Source organism: Eschrichtius robustus, chromosome 9, assembly GCF_028021215.1.
Source record: "Eschrichtius robustus isolate mEscRob2 chromosome 9, mEscRob2.pri, whole genome shotgun sequence".
In the NCBI taxonomy this organism is placed as follows: Eukaryota; Metazoa; Chordata; class Mammalia; order Artiodactyla; family Eschrichtiidae; genus Eschrichtius; species Eschrichtius robustus.
Genome location: NC_090832.1, coordinates 1972497 through 1979443, shown reverse-complemented (window position 1 = coordinate 1979443; position 6947 = coordinate 1972497). Strand labels below are relative to the sequence as shown.

Genomic DNA, 6947 nt, shown 5'->3' with positions numbered 1-6947 from the left:
TATCCATCCTTCCTACTATCCATCCATCCCACCATCCATCCCTCCATTCAACCATCCATCCCCCCATCCATTTATCCATCCGTTAATCCCTCTTTCCATCTGTTTGCCTGTCCATCCATCCACCCATCCAACCATCCATTCATCCATTCGTCCATCCATCTGTCCGTCTCTCCATCCATCCAACCACCTATATATGTATCTATCACTAACAAGTCTTACAGGATACTGGTTATGCAGGAGTTCAAACAAGATGACAAAGGGAGGAAAAGGAGATGACATGCCTATTGTCTGTATTATCCCATGTATTCATCTACACACATGGAGAAAACACGAAACAGAGGCTGAGGTCTGGTGCGCATTCTTCTGCGGCCCAGGAGGAAAGCTTCCCCAGGTGTCTTCCCTATTGACCCCCCTCTAGGCCCATCCTCACCCTCATTCTACCTGTTATCTCTGCACTTCACACCATCCTTACACTCCCCCAGGAAAGCCTTTCTTCTCATCCCCCAAGCTTCACCTTAGTTCTGGACAACACTGCATTTTTGCCAAAGCATAAACTTCATTTATGGAAGGAAACTAATTAGACATTTGGTCATCAATTGCCAGGACCAGAGTGACCTAAGGGGTCGACTGCATTGATTGGTGAAATTATAACAAAACACATTTAATTTTCCACCATCTTGGCATCGTATTCTATGACAAGTGAAACTCACATTCTCGGGACAAGCTCTGTTGTAAATATAACGATGAACTATGAGCTATTTCTCAATCTTGTTACCACCAGCGTAAATTCAAATGTCAGCACACAAGCGATTGCCAGGAGACAGCGTGAGTGCCAGCACATAATGGAGTCTTTGTGTTTCTATCTGGTGCAAGAGAGAGGAAACAGCTTTGATCAACAGATAACATGCACAGTTGTTGGGGGCTTTCCATACAGCCAATAAACACAATCTTAAAATTGAGTTCTGTAAAGCTACGCTCACCTTTCGTTTCTTTGTACTGGCCTTGATCGACCTTAAGCTTCTGTAATGTTGCTACCTATGGGACAAAGTTGAAGGACAAAAATTAGAATGAAAGAAACGAAAAGTAGTCTTGCTTCTCCTTCTGATTTTAAAACAACGTCACTATTTATCACATCCATATTATATATTGCATATCTCAAGATCCCCATTCTCCTGTTAGGTGAATGCTTGACTAGCTATGCTTTTCTCAGCAACAATAGCTCATGTTGATTAAGTGCAGAGATGGCAGCTAATGCTGCTCACTGGTACCCAGGAGACCCTCCAGCACGCAAATCCCTGTCCTCTGGCCACTGGTTCTGGCGTTCTGGGCCCAGAACAAGGATAATGCAAACCCAGAGGTCTCACAGCTGATGTCCAGTGGATGTGCAGAAGGAGCAGAAACTGACACCTTGGGGTTGTCGGATTCTGTGGCTTCTTGCAGCCTCCCTAATAAAAGTGCCCACTGGGCACCGGACTCTGTTCTAAAACCTTTGGCTGCAGCCACTCATTTTGTGCTCAGAGCAGCCCTTTGAGATGGATTCCGCTCATGCCTAGTACAGAGCCTGAGGCACAGAGTAGAAAGGTTTATGGCACCCTTACACCCCAGTGCTTTAGTAAATCAAGTCATTTTATAAAACTCAGATTCTGTTCTTATGGCCTTAAATATTCAGTTTTATGTGCACAGCTGTGGATGACAACAGCAAGATGATTTCCCCTACTTCCTGAGAGTGAGGGACATCAAGGCTGAATAAAGGGTGCAGACCACCCCCCTGACCACTCGGGAGTGGTCCATGACACTCGCCCCAGAGCAGTCAAGAATGGGATTAGAACCCAGCCTCCAAGCGGGTAGAGCTGCATCAACCTCACTGGGCCAGTTTCAGCCCTGAGCTGCTGAGCCCCGAGCCACACCTCCCCTGCCACCCCAGGACCTTCAGCTCGGTGCTGTCGAAAGGGGTTCAAACCCTGGCGTTTCCACAAGGAACTGCAACGGAAGAGAGTGAGGGCTTGCTTCCGGAGCTCCACCCCACCCCCAGCTCACCAGAACTCCTCTGCTCCCAGATTTATACACTGGATTTCCATTTCAACCTTATTTGAAGAAAGAGTTCCATGCCTTGAAAAAACGTTGAAACCCACTGGTACCAAATAAGCCTGCACTCAGCACTATTTACAATAGCCAAGACATGGAAACAACCTAAATGCCCACCGACAGGTGAATGGATAAAGAAGATGTGGTACATACATACAGTGGAGTATTACTCAGCCATAAAAAGAATGAAATTACGCCATTTGCAGCAACATGGATGGACCTAGAGATGATCATACTAAGCGAAGTAAGTCAGAAAGAGAAAGCCAGATGCCATGTGATATCACTTGTATGTGGAATCTAAAATACGACACAAATAAACATATCTAAGAAACAAAAACAGACTCACAGACAGAGAAGAGACTTGTGGTTGCCAAGGGGGAGGGGGTGAGGGAAGGATGGATTGGGAGTTTGGGATTAGCAGATGCAAACTATTACATACAGGATGGATAAACAACAAGGTCCTACTGTAGAGCACAGGGAGCTCTATTCAATATCCAGTGATAAACCAGCATGGAAAAGAATACATATATGTATAGCTGAGTCACTTTGCTGTACAGCAGAAATTAAACACAACACGTAAATCAACTAGACTTCAATAAAATTTTTTAAAAAATAAGCCTGCACTCAGGAGGCACACAGAGCAGGTCTGCGAGCCGACTTTGCACTTCCGAGTCGTGCAGCCCTGCTGGAGTTACCTTCACCACTACTTTAGTGCCTCAGGCATAAGATGAAAATAATAGGATATGGGACTTCCCTGGCGGTCCAGTGGTTAGGAGTCTGCGCTTCCACGGCAGGGGGCACGGGTTCAATCCCTGGTCGGGGAACTAAGATCCGCAAGCCTCGCGGCGTGGCCAAAAAAAAGAGAAAATATTAGGAAAATTGTGCCTACCTGGCAAGGCTGTGGAGCCGCTCCAACTGCACGTGGACAGTAAGGCTTGTGATGGACGCCAGTGCGTCCGCAGGGCTGGGCAGGACGGCCTTCCTGGAAGAGGTGGCATCTGAACTCAACCTGAAGGATGGAGAGGAAGTAACTGAGCTCGCCTCTGCACGTGGAGGGGAAGCACGGGGTGAGACCGCTGCTGTGCCACACTGATCAGCTGCTTGACATGGAAAGGATCTGCCTGCTGAGGTTCTTGCCTTTTTTGTTTCTCAGCTGCAGGCAGGGAGTAGAGCCGAGCATACTGCTGCCAAAATAGATTTCTAAGATGAGAGGCTTTGAATCCTGGCAGAACTCCCGGCTGGATTTACGCGCCATCCCCGTGGATTTCTAATTTTATGTTAGTTACCTCAAACGTAGCCATCTTCAAAGAAATTCACTGGCCCATGACATTTGACTTAATCATAAAATCAGTCTCTGGGAGGAAAATCTCGTCCTCCAGGCTCTGCCCTCCGGGCTCCAAATCACGCGGTAGCAGCCGGGACAGAAAACAAGAGTGAAAAGTACACATTGGCCTCAATTAAGAGGCACAGTTTGTGCGTGAAAACCCAGTCAAATTGAATGGAACTTTTCTATGGGAATTTTCACTGGCGTAGGACGGGGGTCTTCAGGGTAAGCGCGGATTCCAGGAGGGAAATGGTGCTCAGGTGGGCGGGGGCTTCCTGATTGCCCTACCTCCGCCAGGTTTCTGCGCTTCCGGCGGGGGAGGGGGGCTGGAGGGGGGCTCCCGTCCTCCTGCTGTGTTCCTCCAGCCAGAGACCGAGGGCCCGAGGGCTGTGAGGACACAGGGAACATGCTTCTGAGTCCCCACCCGACGCAGGCCGGTGAGAAACGGGACACGTGCCTCGGTGGGGGGCAAGCACCTGGACAAGCACCCCGTGAAGCCACCGGGACGTCCTCCTCAAACCCGACTCTGCCATTCATTCATGAACCACGTGTTCATCCCCTGCTCTCCCACTCCAACCCCCCAGGGATGCCCAGGAACCGCCTGCTCTGCAGTGGACGGATTTGATCTCCGTTTCACTGATTTAACTACCATTTTTGGTGACCTGGGTCCATCAATCTGATGTCCACAACCTCAGATTGTAACTCACTTTAGGCAAGCTTCCCCTAGTGACCCGGCTGTGACCTGAGCGTCGCGGGCACCTGTGGCACGTGTGTAGACCCACGTGAACACAACCTTGCTTTCCCACCCGCGCCGGCGGAGTTGATGTGGTTCCCACCAGGCCCATCAGAGGCGGGCAGGGTGGTACTTCCAGCTTGATGGGTCCACGCTCTTCGAAGTCAGCCTAAGCGGCTTGAACCAGCTGCTGTACCGCCCGGGAGCTCAGGTCTCGACCTGTGCACTGGGGAGGACAACACCTTCCCCATAGCAGTGTGGCGTTTACGCACACAGTGCCCGTGGATCTAGCAGGCATCTTGTTTATTTTCTTTGGTGGTAGCCGCCGGCTGAGTGACCAACGTGCTCCCCACAGGCACTTCTGAGGACCTTGCCTCCGTCGGCTCGTCAGCCTGCAGGGCCGCACCATCCCCTGACGCTCCCGGATGCTGGCGGTTATCGCCAGGGTAGCTGGGAGCTAGAGATGGCTCAGCGCCCTCCTGCCGGTGGGGTCTCCCTTCTGAGACGGGGCTGTGCTCGGCCCGTGGAGAGGCCAACACATAGGGGCCGGCCTAGAGGGAAGGGGCGACTTCCCAGAACAGGTCTGACGGGGTTGCTTGGTCACCAGCCACCTGACCTTCACAGCAAGTCACCCTGGGGCCTGTGGTCTCCCTCCTGAGCAGACCCCACCTGGGCCCGCGTCCTTGGTCCAGTCAAGGGGCGGGGGTGGCATCATTCATGCAGAAAGGACCACGGAGAGCCCGGCCAGCACACGTCAGCCGCTCAGAGCTCCCTGGACTTTTCTCCAAAGTGGTCCCTGATGGTGTTGTGAAAGGCTCTCCAGTATTCAACTCACCGTGTGGGGTTGCGCAGAGCGTTCGAGGGAATAGTCCTGGGGAAACATCCCCACAGGCCCGGGTGTGATGCAGGCGCGAGAGATACTGGCTTCATCTTGGCGGCTCCATCCTTGACCCCGGCACCTTTGGTGGCCAGTTATTTCCTCTCTAGTTTGTCAGAATCGTCTAAAAATGCACATGGGAGTTTTCCAGATTCCTTTCTCTTCTTCCTCAGGTTATGACTCTATAATTAGTACTTGGATGTATTTGAAAGGCTCCTCGGGGAGATGGTGCTGCTATCATTTTCTGTAGAATAGCCTTCGTTTTCAGGAGATAACATCTCTCAGTACTCAGTCCCTCTCTGTGATCATCAGAATAGCACACCAAGGTTCTATTTAGTTTTATACGGGGACCAAGTTTTAGCTGAAGAAACAGAATGAATGGCCAAATGTAGACTTCAGAAATACAGAATTAGGCTCATTTTAACACGTGGGTTGTAACATAAGAAATATGTCTGGCGTGGCTCCCCCGCACGGCGTTATTCCTAAATACGCACGAGACGCGTTTTCCTCCATTGCAGTGAAACATTTTGCCCTAAAACAGTCCCCATTTGTGCACCTGATAACCACACACGGGTTCGTGTCACCTGTCCCCGGGCTCACGGGAAGTGCCTGGCGACCGAGGAGGAGCACCAGGGGGCCGAGCTGAGCCACGCACGGGAAGCGGCGAGCCGCCGGGACCCCAGAAGCAGGTCTTCTAAGCAGAGTCCACAGGCAGGCGGGGCTCCAACGACGACCCCACTTGAGAGGAAGGACGCGATGCCCTCCCAGGAAGGACACCCCGACAGTCCTGCCCACACTTGTTGACGCTCAGCCCCCCTTCCTCGCCCTCCATCCGACTCCAGCAAAGCCCCCGATGGTCTCGCCAGGGCAGCGCTTCCCAGTGGGAGGTGGAATCGTCCAAATGTGGCCCCTAGAGAGGATGAGGGCGCCGACGCCCGGAACTGTGGCTTTGCATCCTGTTACCCGAGAATACGACTCTCTCAGAAGACAGGGATTGTCCCCCGGGGTCGGGACCGAGGTGTGCAGGATGCCCATCGCGGAGGTGAGAATGGAGCCTCCGTGGTGGGACAGCCAGGAAGGTCATGGTCCCACATCTGTTAGCTGGTCCTCACATGGGCCGCCTAGGTCCGGGGCACGGGCACATCCTCCGGCGGAGGACTTGGCGGGTGACCTGTCCCAGACCTGCGCCCTCCGAGATTTCCGAGACTTTGGCAACAGAACTTTGTTCTCTGTGGCCATTCATCCCCCCAGGGTCCCTCTCACCGTCGCCTGTCCCCTCTAGGTGGCTGAATCTCCCCCGTCTCCCAATGGCCCGCAGAGCGAGGGCGCCTACACGAGACGTGTGGTCCAGGCTCTCCTGTAGCTGCGTGGACGGTGCCGGCTCTGCCCCTCTGTCCCCTCCTTGCTTCTCCACCCAACCTCTCTCCCTGCGGCTTCTGAAGACCTGTCCTCCTTGGCACGACCCAGCGCCCCTGCCCCTTTCCTCGTTTCTGCAGAGCCTCTCCACCCGGACCCCGCGTTCCCAGCACCTCTTTTACACATCGCCCCCTCCTCCCCCAGTCTCTCTGCCTATGAGACCAGATCCAAGCCCCGGAGCGTGGTCTTCGTTCTTCTCTGCCCACCCAGCCTCGTGATGCACGCCACTCCTTCAAGCCAGGGCCCCGGTCCCGAGAGTGCCGTCTGCACGCCCTCGGGGCCAGTGCTCCAGCAACCCCAGCTTCCCTGCCCCCGGCCCCACTCACAGGACCAGCCTCTGCTCTCCTCTCCGGGTGCTCAAATCCTGACCTCCGTGAACGCAGATACCACCCTCACCTCAAGCCTGAACATCCCAGACCAAACGACTTCGGCCTCCTCATCGTTCTGGTACCCTCTGTGGGCTCTGTCACTCATCCGGCCCCCCTCACAGGCACGTAGGTGGTCCCTGAGGA

The 6947-nt window shown here is 53.3% G+C and overlaps 1 long non-coding RNA gene across 2 annotated transcripts; it reads right to left on the bottom strand.

Annotated features, from left to right (window-relative positions):
* Nucleotides 1–535: 535 nt before the first annotated feature.
* LOC137769369 (uncharacterized) lies at nt 536–3409 on the bottom strand. 2 transcript variants are annotated; one of them, XR_011074960.1, is made up of 4 exons: nt 3372–3409; nt 2975–3094; nt 981–1035; nt 536–863 (listed from the first exon to the last, which is right to left on the bottom strand). It is a non-coding gene; the product is annotated as an uncharacterized lncRNA (long non-coding RNA). The 2 variants fall into 2 exon arrangements; XR_011074959.1 differs by lacking the exon at nt 3372–3409 and having other exon boundaries at nt 2975–3247.
* Between the last annotated feature and the right edge of the window lie 3538 nt (nt 3410–6947).